This window comes from Hyalella azteca, unplaced genomic scaffold (genome assembly GCF_000764305.2).
Source record: "Hyalella azteca isolate HAZT.00-mixed unplaced genomic scaffold, Hazt_2.0.2 contig3121, whole genome shotgun sequence".
In the NCBI taxonomy this organism is placed as follows: Eukaryota; Metazoa; Arthropoda; class Malacostraca; order Amphipoda; family Hyalellidae; genus Hyalella; species Hyalella azteca.
The window spans coordinates 172,737-186,808 of NW_025933374.1; positions in this window are offsets into that span (position 1 = coordinate 172,737).

Below are 14,072 nucleotides of genomic sequence, written 5' to 3' on the forward strand. Positions count from 1 at the left end.
GAATAATTATAATGAATCCTCAAAAATAGCAAAGTTAAAAAAAAAAGTCGCGCTAATCAAAACTGGCACCGCGTAGATTAAGGGTAGGTCGCAAATTTTTTTTCCGCGTTAATCAAAACCGCGGTATTCAAAACCGTGCTAATCAAGGGATTGCTGTATGTAATTCTGTGTTGAGAATTAGTGTGGCTAGAATGTGAAATTCATGGACTGACAAAATGTATGGGTTATGCATTGCAAATGAATAAAAGGATCTGAAAAATGTAGGAATCATCATGATGGAAGTACAAAAAACACTGATGAATTAATAAAAAATGATTAAAGATTAATGAAAACTTATATTGTGGCAATATTCTTGTATGGGAACTAGTATTTAAATTTCAAAATTTATTGATATGAATTGATTAGTTTTTGAATTAGTTTTTCAGTTATATTCATTGATGTACATTTGTAGGTGCCGGAGAAAGCAGCAGTGGCATTGGCATACTGAGATCAGCCAGTCATGGAACAGGCTCTAGTGAAGCTCACCACCACCGTCACTCTCACCACCCCACCAGCACCATACATCACCAGGACAGAAGTAGAACAAGGTCTTATCTTACAAAACACATTTGACTGTTTATTTGTTATTATGATATGTTGACTTTGATCTGCTTCATGTTATTACAAAGACTTTTCTATTAGCCGGATGCATTGATAACTTCTAAGTTTGCTTCATTCACTGAAAAATATAAAGAATTTAAAGAAAGCTAAAACAAAAAATATTGTGAGTTTAGAGTCAAGACATTACCTACATGATATGTTCATGTGTTTGTATTTAAAATTTTATGTAAATAGATTTTCTTGTTGAAATGAAAATTTTCTATATACCTAGTATTTCTATATACCTAGTATATATATTCCTGAATTTTAGAACTATTCTCAGTATTCTAAATTAAGAGACATACCGGTATTCATAGTCTATATTCACTAATAGTCCCATAAAGGTAATCAGAAGCATTATTATTCTTATTTTTTGTTACAAATGTTTTTTTTTATTTATTTGTTACTCACTCAGATCTCTGTCAAGCATGGGAGGTGCTGGACAGTTCAATCTGCCCATGTGGCTGTCCAGGGCAGCGGCCGCTGCTGCTGCTGCTAACGGTCAGCCCTTGTTTATGCCATATTTTCTAAAATTATCTCAAATTGTTTTTATTACTATACAACTGAATATTTTTTTTTGTTTAATGATGCTAATTTTGCTTGGCTATTTTTGTTCACTGTTGATTTAGTATGTTCCAATAAAATAATATCTTATAAATTATTAATAAAAAATGCATAATTCCAACCATATTTTTAGAATAGGCCATTGTCATTTAAATTGAGTTGTAGTGCAGTCATTTTATGAAAAAGTCATATGGTAATTTTATGTCATTGTTGTGAAATTTATTGTTTTATTTGGCAACTTTTCATATTAAGTATTGCTTATAATTTGTTATCTCTTTGTCCTAAACACTTCAGGGATTGATACACTCTTGGTTACCAAATTTTGTCCTATTCCTCACTCTGTGTCCCATTCCTCTCTCTGTGTCCCATTCCTCTTTCTTTGTCCCATTCCTCTATCTGTGCACCATTCCTCTACCCACACTCAATTCATCATTCCATGCCCCATTTCGCATTTGTGCCCCATTTCTTTATTATTCATACCTCATTCATCACACCTGAATATTCACACCCCAGTTACCCACACCCCAGTTATTCACACCCCAGTTACTCACTAGACTCCTGCGTTTGGTATATTTTTTAATCCGAGACGAGACGAGACAACAGGCTCTGTCCCGGTTCGCAATAAAAACCGGGACAATTTTCAGCCCTTCGTAGGAATTCCGGGACGATACCGAGACGAGACGAGACGTCCCGGTTAAAATAGGTACCTTAAAATTTCCCGGAATTTATAGTCATTTTAACGAGACATAACGAGACTAATCAATTATTAATGGTACATGTAAGACTAGCATATTAATGGTACATGTAAGACTTGCATTTTAATGGTACATGTAAGACTAGCATTGTAATGGTACATGTAAGACTTGCATTTAATGGAACATGTAAGACTAGCATTTAATGGAACATGTAAGGCTAGCATTTAATTACTCCAGTCAAATAAATCCGGCTATAATGAGGTATGCTTTGAAGTTAATTATTTAATGATACCCCTGGTGTTCAATACTTATTGCTATAAAATTGTTGAATTTATAAATGTTTAAATATATAAGTAACCATTGTTGTCACGGCGCTCTCTATTAGATATGGTATTGGATGCGGCTAAGATATCGAGCTCGTTATCGCTTCAAGTGCCAGCACAACGCCGGGCTCGCGGGCAATGTTTTGTTTTGTGCCAGTGTTGCTGCGGCGTTCAAAGGGGGAGGTTGTGTGTGGCGGAGCTCTCTTTTCACTTGGATATTTCTTCTTCTCTCGCAGGCTCTGTTCGAATTTGTAGTCGCAAAGCAAAGTCTTACGAGTTGCGTATCTTGGTAATTTATCCATAATTATCCCCTTCCCTGTGAAGAGATATTAGTTGTGAATAACGTGATGGTATTTACGCCACATGAATAATACAGCGACCGGACCTCATAGACCACATCGGCTCTTTGGCATGCAGATTTACTTATGTAATTCGAATTTTTTGGCCTTGCAAACGTTCGTAAGTGTTACTATATTGCAGTGCACCTCAATTAAAAACCTTGACTAATTTCTTCAATAAATAAAGCCTACGTTTTTCGAAATGCTCAATTAAAATAAAGATCAGAATCATGAACTCGAGTGTTATCTTAACGATCTTGATCATGGAATTTAACTGCAATATCAAAGACTACCCTCGCACGAGTTCGTCATGGCGCGGAGCTGTAAAGATAACGCGCGCGATCTCGTGTTTACCGAAGCTGCAGAATTTGATTGTGGCTTCTTTGCTCTCGCGGGAAATCGATTATGCAGAGGCTTGGTCAAGGTACATGTTTGTGAGGCCAGCGGGACGAACAGCTGCTGTGATGCTGTCACGAATTTCGTGTCAATGAACAGTTAGACTAAAAAATCCGGTGATTTGATATCCTTTAATTTATCGGCTGGCAGGATTTGGGGGCGAGAGATAAATCGACTGTCTTGCGCTCTGCAATATGGGTCATGGTTATCATTGTTAAAGAAATTATTAACTGAAATTATTTTATTTAACAGTGTTCCTTTTTGTCTTCTTACAATAGATTAGCATTAAATTTGAAGTTCTGTGTTGGTAAAACGATTGATTGTAATACAGAATATTTTTTACGAATTTTGTTCAATGAAGTGTAAGATATCGAATTAAAATAGCATCTTGGCTGAGTAATTTTACAAGAGAGCAAGATTTGATCTATACCCGCTCACGGATATTTAGTTACTCTTTGTTATAAATTACTATAAGATAGCAGAATAAGCTTATTTAAACACGAGTGGTTAATGACCAGAATTTATAATCTTTGTTATAATCAAATTGATAAAATGATTCCCTTATTAAGTTATTAAGTTTTTCATTATGTAATAAGTGACTTGATCGTTTGGTTTGGTAATTGCAAATCAAAATAATACATAGCCTAGAAGGCCTCGTCAGAGAGGAAAGACTTGTTCCAAGACTGAAATCGAATTGACCATAGTTTATTCGATGTTGTGTTGACTCGTTGATGCCAGGCTCTTGGTTCGCTAATGTTAGTTTCTGTAAAAGCTTCATGCCTTCACCGACTCGACGCTCCGTCACTCCTGACGAAGCTCTGCGAGGTCGCGAAATATCTGAGGCACCAATGCCATCTCGCCCCCCGTGGTCACCCATCCTGTCTTCGCCCAATGTTCTGCGTCGAGATGAATCCTCCAATGATTCCTCTCCAGCCATCGAGGAACATCCTCCCGTCAAATCATCGAACCAACACTTCCCTTTTTTCTGCTGCTTCGCGAGCAGCCACGTAGGAGGGTTCAAATGGTCCTACTGTTGTCAACTGCTGTGTTGCAGCTTAGGTCCAAGTACCACTCTTCCTGTAGGCGACAACTACCACATGTCTGCTACCAATAATACGACTACCTCTCCCTCCACTACCTTGAGTTCGACTACCACCTCCTTCCACCCCAGCCACAGCTCTAACAGCCTGCCTGCAGTGGGCGACACTCCCGCCCGTAAGTCCGCCTCTGATTTGTGCAGCTGCCGACAAAAGCCTTGTCGCTGTTCACCCTTACCTGCGTCTGGTGACTTCAACGCGCGTACCAACACGCCTGACGGCGTCAATGCTGTCAAAACCTCCGCGAGGTCTTCAATCAAACGTAAGAATAGTCGACCATCTTCACGTAAGCTCTTGGTCAAGCCCTTCGATGATTCTTCCACGACAGTTAATGATGAAAATGGGAGGCCGAGTAATGAAGAAAATACTGGGGAGAGAATACAGCAAGGCACTGCTATTGTGAATACAAATAACGAAGCCGAGAATGTGAGCGAAACTGGCGCAAGAATGAGAAGAAATAGTTTCCTGAACAGTCGAATGTTCAGACAAAGATTACATGGTGATGGTAACGCTTCCTCAAGTAGCATCAGAGAAAACAGTGAAGAAGACAGATTCCCTGAAGAAGAGAGCACGGTTCCCGTTGACGGTGTGACCAGGAGTCGCAGCCACAGCATCAGCGACGGCAGCAGAAGCGTCAGGAACAAGCGCGCCAGCCTCGCCTTCTTCAGAGCGAGGCGTGCGACCAACACCCGCGCCCGCAGCAACAGCGTGGGCAGCGCCGACCCAACGGCCTTACCTGCTGGGGCTGACCCTGCCGTCGACCACGCCATGAGGTCCTATCGGTTAACCATGACGTACTTTGCCAACAGTGGAGTACCTGGTGAGACACGACCACTCTATTGCACTAGTTTTTCTATGCTGGTGGTGAGGCAGAGTGCCTAGAATCCCTAGATAATTGATATATGAAAACCCTGGCTTACTTTAGGAGACTCGACCACTTTATTGCAATAGTTTTTCTATGCTGGTGGTGAGGCAGAGTGTCCAGATAATTGATATATGAAAACAGAGACTTACGTGAGGAGACCAAACCACTGTCTTGCACTAGTTTTTGTTAGCAGATTAGAAGGGAGAGATGATTCGTCATTGCCGACAGTGGAGTGCTTGATGAGAGTTACCCACTTAATTGCACTAATTTCTGTGAGCAGGTAGTCGGGCATTTCATATCTTGCTGGTACTATTTGGTTCGTTTTATCGAAATAGTCTCTGCTCCGAAAAAAGTATGTCATTAGAATTTTTCCTCGGAGGAATATTTTCAAGAATGTTTTTGACATATTCATATGAAGGTCGATTTAGACGGTGGGAATAACGTTATCAAACGAAGTATTTCTGTGCATTAAAATTTGTTTGCAGTTATTACATGCACGAATAAAGTTTGCTATTCCGATACGAATTTCTTCCGCGACAATCGTCTACCTCCAGACACTCTATTTAGCATTTCAGCTACGAACTAACGCCTCAACATGCATTCTAATGTTCGCAATATTTTTTTTTAATTACAATGAGGACATCAGATCTCATTCAACTATCAAAAGACCAAGCATACGCTCGAAAAAAATACACGAAGATTGTACTCAGGCTGCGCTGGAGGGGAAGTGGAGTGATATAAGTGGAGTGCTGAAAGATTGGAAGTGGAGTGTTCAATAATGGGGAGTGGGGTGTTGAACGATGGGAAGTGGAGTGTTGAACGATGGGAAGTGGAGTGTTGAACGATGGGAAGTGGAGTGTTGAACGATGGGGAAGTGGGGTGTTGAACGATGGGAAGTGGAGTGTTGAACGATGGGAAGTGGAGTGTTGAACGATGGGAAGTGGAGTGTTGAACGATGGGAAGTGGAGTGTTGAAAGTGTTGAACGATGGGAAATGTTGGGTTGAACGAGTGGAAGTGGGATCATAATTAGGTTAAAGTTTTCTTATTGGAATTTTGTTTACTTTGACAGATGTAGAGCTTGCCGTCCTCCGCTGGCCTCATCTTGGATAGAATCTTTAAAATCGACCCTAATATGTCATTCAATTAACGGGTCGCCATAATTGTGTCACTCATTTGTATACCGACGGTAACTTCTCGTCGCGTGGCCTGCTTGTAAAATATTGACTGCTAGTGTATCTGTAGAGTGCTAATGTGCGTTCATGTTCTTAAAACAGTCATGAGCATTTTTCTGGTAGTCCAAGAATGTCCTAATGTATGTATTTGCACCATTGAAAGTGGAGTGGGGTTAATTTGGAAAACGCCTCTAATTTAACGTACGGTCCCCACTGGAAACGTTTGTAAACGTTGCTATAGACAAAGGTTTAGACCTTTGTCAGGTCAGGATTAGACAAAGGGTTATACTTTTGTCTACTGACTAACCCTTGTTACGGAGCCTTTAGATACGATTGGCAATGATGACCGTTTAATGTATCTGAACACAAAGAGTTGAGTGTAACTAACTGCCGCAAGCGGTCGCGGCAGATATATGGGGAATTTCTACTGAAGTCGCACGAACTCTACGTATTAAATCACGATACCGACTAGGCGATGCATCCCATATACGCACGACAATGCATCCCATATACGCACGACAATGCGTGTAGCGGTCGCTCCGTCGAGGCTTGGAGCACGACACTCAGTATATATATGTGGCCTTTCGTGTGTATGATTGTTCGAGGAGAACAAGCACGCCATTTATGTTAGTTTATTGACATATGACATGCGTGCGCTTCATTTACTGCTTGGAACGCAGGTTTTATTTTATGAGTAGACGGTCGGCAGATAACTTCCCCGTTGTGTTTTGCGTTATGTCTGCTGGATAGTTATTGTTGGCATTTCCCTTTCCGCTGTCTTTTTCGTAATGGCTTTTGATGCATTGACAGTTCTATGTGTACTTTGACGGTTAAACGAATATTTTCTGTTGTGCATTGATGTGTAAACGAATATTTTCTGTTGTGTAATAACGGTTAAACGAATATTTTCTCTTGTATTGAAGGGTAAACGAATATTTTCTGTTGTGTAATGACGGTTAAACGAATATTTTCTGTTGTGTATTGACGGTTCAACGAATATTTTCTGCAGTTTATTTACGGTTAAACGAATATTGACTGCTTTTTATTGACGTTAAACGAATATTTTCTGTTGTGTATTGACGGTTAAACGAATATTGTGTATTGTTTATAGACAGTCATCTGTTCAAAGCACGTGTCCGTATCAGTTCCAGGAAATGCTTCGCTCCGTTCCGTAGAAATTGACACGTTGGTAGTTCCGGAGAACTTTGGCCTCGCTTGCTTCGATTGCATGGAAATATATATACACTCCATGCTCTTGATTGAGCCTCTAATTATCCCAGAGAAATGAGAGAAACTTTGTGCAATAAGCGAGGCATCTTTTGCCTTGTGTGGATCATTCTGACTCACAAAAAAAGGCGTATCAGTGCATATGCAGAAATAGGGCCAATACATGGACAATTTTTCTGTGTGATAATTTGGTTTTAAGCGCAGGGCGTGTCGCCGTACCGACGCGCATGCGCTCGAATACAAACATGCTTTTCTCATATTATTATTATTATTATTATTATTATTATTTTCCTATTAGTCTGCACAATTATTATTAAAGTTGTAAAAATTTCGATAAATATTTGCACAGTATTGAAGTGCCGCAATTAGAGTACCGTGTTTTTCGTGTTCATTTTGTGCATAAGTCAAGATTGCTCACTTAACGCAATTATGCGCTATGCGCGGCAACAAAATTTATCTTGCTTGACATTACGATGATTTTAAAGACAATACTTGTTAAAAGCTTGCTTAGTAAACGCATGACCTTTCATGTGACAGTGACCTTGAATTTATTAAAATCATCGCAGCATTTCCTGCATTTTCCTGCACGACGTTTCTAATGTGTTTGCCGAAGCCTTAATTGCATAAGACGGCAACGCAAGCAACACGTCTGGCTATTGTCTGAACTCGTCTGTCGTTGTTCAGAGACGCAGAAATTTGCTGTTTGCTTCTTAGCACAAAGCGTAATAAGTGAAACCGGCAAGAACTTTTATCATTATATTATTAGGAGGAAATTCTGAAGCTACATGTCGGGGAAATGAAGAATTTTGCTTGGCCCGAGCAGAAATTATTAATATAGTTTTTCTGTTTAGTCTGGCAGAATATTGGGAACGGATTTAGTAAAAGTAGTTAAGAAGAATGCCATTGCAAACGATATCTTGGCAAATCTTAGTATTGCTAGAAGCTCGCCATGACATTTACAAAAGCTTCTGTATTTTCAATGTAGGACCAATCGTTCAAATTACTGTTGATTTTGACGCTGGTCGTTATTTTATCAACTTCATGATGATGATGACATTTAGCGACGAGATCATTAGATCCATTTCAATGTTAACCAACTGATTAGGATACATCTAATGTTACTAATTCAGTTGTGGTGCCGTCAGGCGATGTGCAAGTGAAATTAAGGTCAGCGTTCAATGTCAACTCGCTTACTGGCCCGTGAGCTCGATAATTCGTGTAATATTCAACCGCTCAATACCAAGCTTGTTTTACTGTCACGGATTGCGGTGCATTTATGAGAGGCATTAAATAGAAATGTGTCGACGCTTACCAGTGACTGCAATGATGCCAAAAACAACCACATGCCCCACCGTACATTTGTCCACATTTCTGGAATTTATGTCTTTTATTGTGGCCCAAGTGAATGCAGTGAACGCCGTCATGCCTCGCTGCATGCCTGAGAATATCATGCAATTTGGCTGCTGCTTTTTGGCATGGTGAACGCCGCACATGTGCTTGGTACCATGAGATTCTTGTCGTTGTTTAGAGCTCCATTTCATCCAGTCGTTCCTTCCGAAATCTGAAAGATCTTCGCCTTTGCTGGCGAAGAATATGAAACGCCTTGTCGAAACTATGTATGTATATCAATTGCTTTTCACTGTATAGCTTGTGGAAGTATTTTTTTGTTGTTTTATCTGTGCTGAAAGTAACCATGAATCTGAAATACTTCAAATTTAAGGAAGGTAACTGCTCTGTATACTTCTTGTACCAACATATATGTATGGTTCGATCGTAGCAAGAAAGGATCGTGGGCATCGTGCAAGTTCCTTTCGCATCGTCATTCTTCCTGCCCTGGTGCCTCGTTCTAACGTCAAGCCAGGAGCATGTTTCATTACCACAAACCACCCATTTCAGTGCGTGCTATCAGTCAGGTCTCTAAGAATCGATGCCCTGAACAATTTAGCGTTAGCAGCGCAAATCAATGATCGGTCGGTCGCTCACCAGTCGGATTGCGCGGGCTCGAATTATTGAACTCGTTGAAGCCCTGACGTATAAATAAATTCTTCTTGCTCTCTGCATGCGTCAGCGATGACGATAAATGCAGATTAGCTTTCGACAGTCAACGGTTTGTTGGCATGGATTGAAAACGCTCGGCTCGTAAAATGTAGTTCATTAGTTCCAGCCGGCTTGCATTACCTTGTTAATAGGTTCCGGTCTTCAGCTCGGATAATCTCATTTATACGTATCGGTCTTCATTTTGAAAAAAATCAGCATTTCTATCTTTCATTCATCGTGAATATATTAGTGTGTTTCAGACTTCACCGTATGAAGTCACACTGATATTCTTGAAGCCGAGTAGCGGGCTCATAATCGATATTGCTCAGTCTTTCTTCAGCTTGTGAAGACATTATTGATAAAGTTCAGTCTTGCGCCAGTAATTCTAACTTGTGTGCGTCATGAGTTTTGATGGCCTTCCTTTAAGTCACACGCCACGCTTATTTACAGCAAGTAGAAATAACTTAATGAATTGGCTTGAATTTCTCGACTAATGTATCATTATTTACAGGTTTTAAGTGCCCCATCTGTTCTAAATTGGTTCTCCCGGACGACTTGGAATGCCATTTGGTCATCTGCCTCACCAAGCCCCGCATTACGTACAACGGTGAGCGAAATATCCAACAATACGTAGGAAATTAAGTAAGCACTATTGCACTAAACATTAAAGGCTGGCAAGTGCATGCTGAGGATTGCAGTAAAATTTGTGGATGTAAAAATTAAGCTGTGCGTCGTCGTATTCACGTTTAACCCTCTAACACCGTATGTCACTATCCGGGAACATAACTTTCAACTTAAATTATACGTAATCTATTGAGTGTAGCAACATGAGGACGTTTGTACGCAACAGAGAACATTATAAAGTTGTCGTACGTGGCGGCAACCATCAGTGCAATTCATTTTGCGCTCACTAGAACGTATCCTTTTTGGGAAGTAAGCGCTTGACAATATTGCTCCGGTTAACCCTCTACCGCCTGACTCATGTCAGGCGGTAGAGGGTTAAGTGGGTAATTAGCTTCTAAAGTTTGGAAAGCGATTTTTTGTTTACTGAAGTATGGAAGGTATGTAGGAAACAATCATGTGTTCAATGTACGCTTGCATCTTGTTAACATAATCTTTATGTATTTCAGAGGACGTCCTGACCGAAGATAAAGGCGAATGCGTTATCTGTCTGGAAGACATGACACAGGGCGATACCATCTCTCGTCTACCTTGTTTATGCATCTACCACAAACCCTGCATAGACCAATGGTTCCAGGTTGGTTATCTGGAACACTGCTAGTATCAGTGGCTTCAGTGGCTTGCGTTTGCCGTGTTTTACTCACTCACATTGACAACCTGCAGCCATGTTGGCTGATATATTAATTCGTTTATCCTTAATTTCAGGTAAACCGATCATGTCCTGAGCATCCTGCCGACTGAAGTTGATATCCTGGCGTATAATGAAGCAGAGGGAGGAGAATTATGGCGCTACGTGAGCGACCGCAACTCAACGATCCGCCTTGTTTTATATCGACGATGCCAAGTGTCTCCGCTGTTTGCGTGGATTGTGCTTCACTATTTGTCTAGTGGACTGGGAATTACAAAACGTGTGATAAAATAGAAAACATTTATACTATGAATGATTAGTTTTTTAGCGTGAAGACAGCTAGTACTTAGCCCCTTTGGGATACACGAATTTTTAAAACTATATTGTTACTTTGAAAGCTTTTCTGGTAGTCGCAAAGAGGCTGACCAAACAACGGTGTTAAGTCGTATAGCAATTGCGAATATTTCAATGATTTTTACTCATGGCTCTCAAGTTCGCCAATGCTGTTATTATTTTTTTTGTTAGTTTAGGTGTGCTGTTCGTTTGAGACATGCTGCGTTCCAGTGAAGGATTTTTGACTTGACGACATTCAGATGATTGAAATTTGAGATATTTTATAACTATGAAAAAGAAAAATCTTTGGTTGAAATCATGCAATGTCTGGACATCACAAGCGTGCCTGATGTTCTTCACGGTTTACAACATCTCAGTTATTCGTTCTTATATGGAATTGAATGAAAATACCATTTTGGTACAAGCAGATCAGCGTCAGCAGATAAACTCAGATTGTTCCTAATTATTCGCATCGAGATTATTGCGAGTATGAGATTCCTGTACGATTGTCCCGCTCTTAAATTTCCTGTACGATTGTCCCGCTCTTAAATTTCCTGTACGATTGTCCCGCTCTTAAATTTCCTGTACGATTGTCCCGCTCGTAAATTTCCTGTACGATTGTCCCGCTCGTAAATTTCCTGTACGATTGCCCCGCTCGTAAATTTCCTGTACGATTGTCCAGCTCGTAAATTTCCTGTACGATTGCCCCAGCTCGTAAATTTCCTGTACCATTGTCCCCGCTCTTAAATTTCCTGTACGATTGCCACAGCTCGTAAATTTCCTGTACGATTGTCCCCGCTCGTAAATTTCCTGTACGATTGTCCCGCTCGTAAATTTCCTGTACGATTGCCCCAGCTCGTAAATTTCCTGTACGATTGCTCCGCTCGTAAATTTCCTGTACGATTGCCCCAGCTCGTAAATTTCCTGTACGATTGCCACCGCTCGTAAATTTCCTGTACGATTGCCACCGCTCGTAAGTTTCCTATACGATTGCCACCGCTCGTAAATTTCCTGTACGATTGCCACCGCTCGTAATTTTCTGTACGATTGTCACCGCTCTAGCACGAATCGGATTGTCGTGTATCTCAAACGGGCTATCGCTGCTCACTTCACACGTAAGTGTCTGTTGGCCGAGGCTCGGTCACGTGTTTACAATATCAGCCTGTGTGTTGCTCACTAATTATCTGGTCACTAATAACCTTAGGGTCTCTAACTTGATGTATTTTCTCAGCGCAAATGATTTTTTCCTGTTTTTTTTTATGAATTTTTAAAAAGAACAGCCGTGAAACTGCATGGCTTTGGATTCCTGATCTGTTCTGTTCTAATTTACATTCTATTCAGATTAATTTCAAGTGTCTATAGATGATAAAATTATGAATGGGAAATCCATGCTGACAAAATATCAAGTAAGAGATTCTTGAGGCACTTAATTAACCTATTTCTGTTTCTGTATTTTTTCTTTGGCCAATGCAATTCTGTTTGATAACCCCTTGTTGTGTAGTCTGTGCAAACGGCTTCACCAAAGTGTAGTGTACAATAATGGAGTTGTGCATCTTTTTGTCGTCAAATATTTATTATTGTGTCTGCGTACGTGATTGAGTGACTCGCCAGTCAAGTCAAATAATTCCATTTAATCACGAGGCTCGTGAAAGGTTATCACTAAAATCTCATCGAATTTGTATATATGCTGCTATATGGTAATAACTAGCAGCGAAAGCTAATAGCTCTAACAATTTCAGTTCGTGGTGCGATCTATTGTCTCCCAATGTCACCGGCTTTCGTTTGTACCAACACGTATCATATTGACTGGTGTAAACTTGCATTAACATTCTTCGAAGTTTCCTGTTTCCTGCATATATTTTATTGTGCTTTCTGTGATCATCAGTTATAAGGAGAGCTGACTTACCATCTTGCTAATTTGTTCATTAGATTTGAACGCCTCGGGTGTCTAAGGCAGCTCTTCAAGATATTCTTCTTCGTGTCCTGGAAAAACTCTCGTCTTCCCTAGATTATTGATATATTCGCGATCGTTTATTAATCTTTTAAATTAAGTAGGATCGTTTATTAATCTTTTATTAGCTATAAGTGAGATTTGTACTGTAATTTTTGAGTTTGTACCTCGTAAAGACTATGATAGCTAAAGACAAAAGTGATAGCACGTTTACTCTGAACCTCTTCTTCGTGCAGCTTTCCAGGTAAGGGTTTTTTGCCACAGAATTACATGTGCAAGTTACCCTTCTTCTTTGTATCGTATAATGGATAACTAAATCCTCTTACTCACTGTTGATTATCTACGAAATTATTCTGAGAGAAATGAGTGGGTCTGGATGACCCACTTAAATCAGTCAACCGCGTCCAAATATGTGATGCACTTTTTCGATTCACTTGCCCCCTATTTGTGCGTCATACTGACCTATTACTGGGCCTTTAAATTCCACTTTAAATCGCTCTGACGCCCAGATGCTCCCTACGTATCCGTGCTACGGGCGGTGTCAGGAGCGATTTAACGCCACAAGTCATGCCTGTAATTTAAAGGGCCAGTAATAGGTCAATATGAGCTACAAATGGGACAAGTGAGTCAAAGAAGTGCATCGCTATTAGGACACGGTTGACTCATCCAGACACACCCATTTCTCTCCGTGTATCGTAAGTTTCTTACATTCTGTACAATTTTTCTTAAACTATATGTTCTATATTTTCCTTGCCAGTAACTCAAACTTGATGTACTATTGTTTTCTGTATGTTCTTGAGTTTTAATAGGGATTTTGAACTTAATATATACTTAAGAAGACATAACCTTCCAGCTCGTCGCTTAGAACTTTCGAAAGCAATGCTGGAATTTATTTTACGTATTCTCATAGACGGGGAAATTTTCCTGCGAAAAAAATGCCTCCAAAAACACATTTATGACGGAGTTAGATTAAGAGTTGCCATATTTACCTTAGTTTGTGTTATTATTGCGTACTACACTCATTACCTTCTTGTCGCTCTTTCCTTAAGAGTTACTTACGATGCGTTATAGATAGATATTATATTAAATTATAGTTTACTTCTGCTGCACTCATGCAGTTATTTT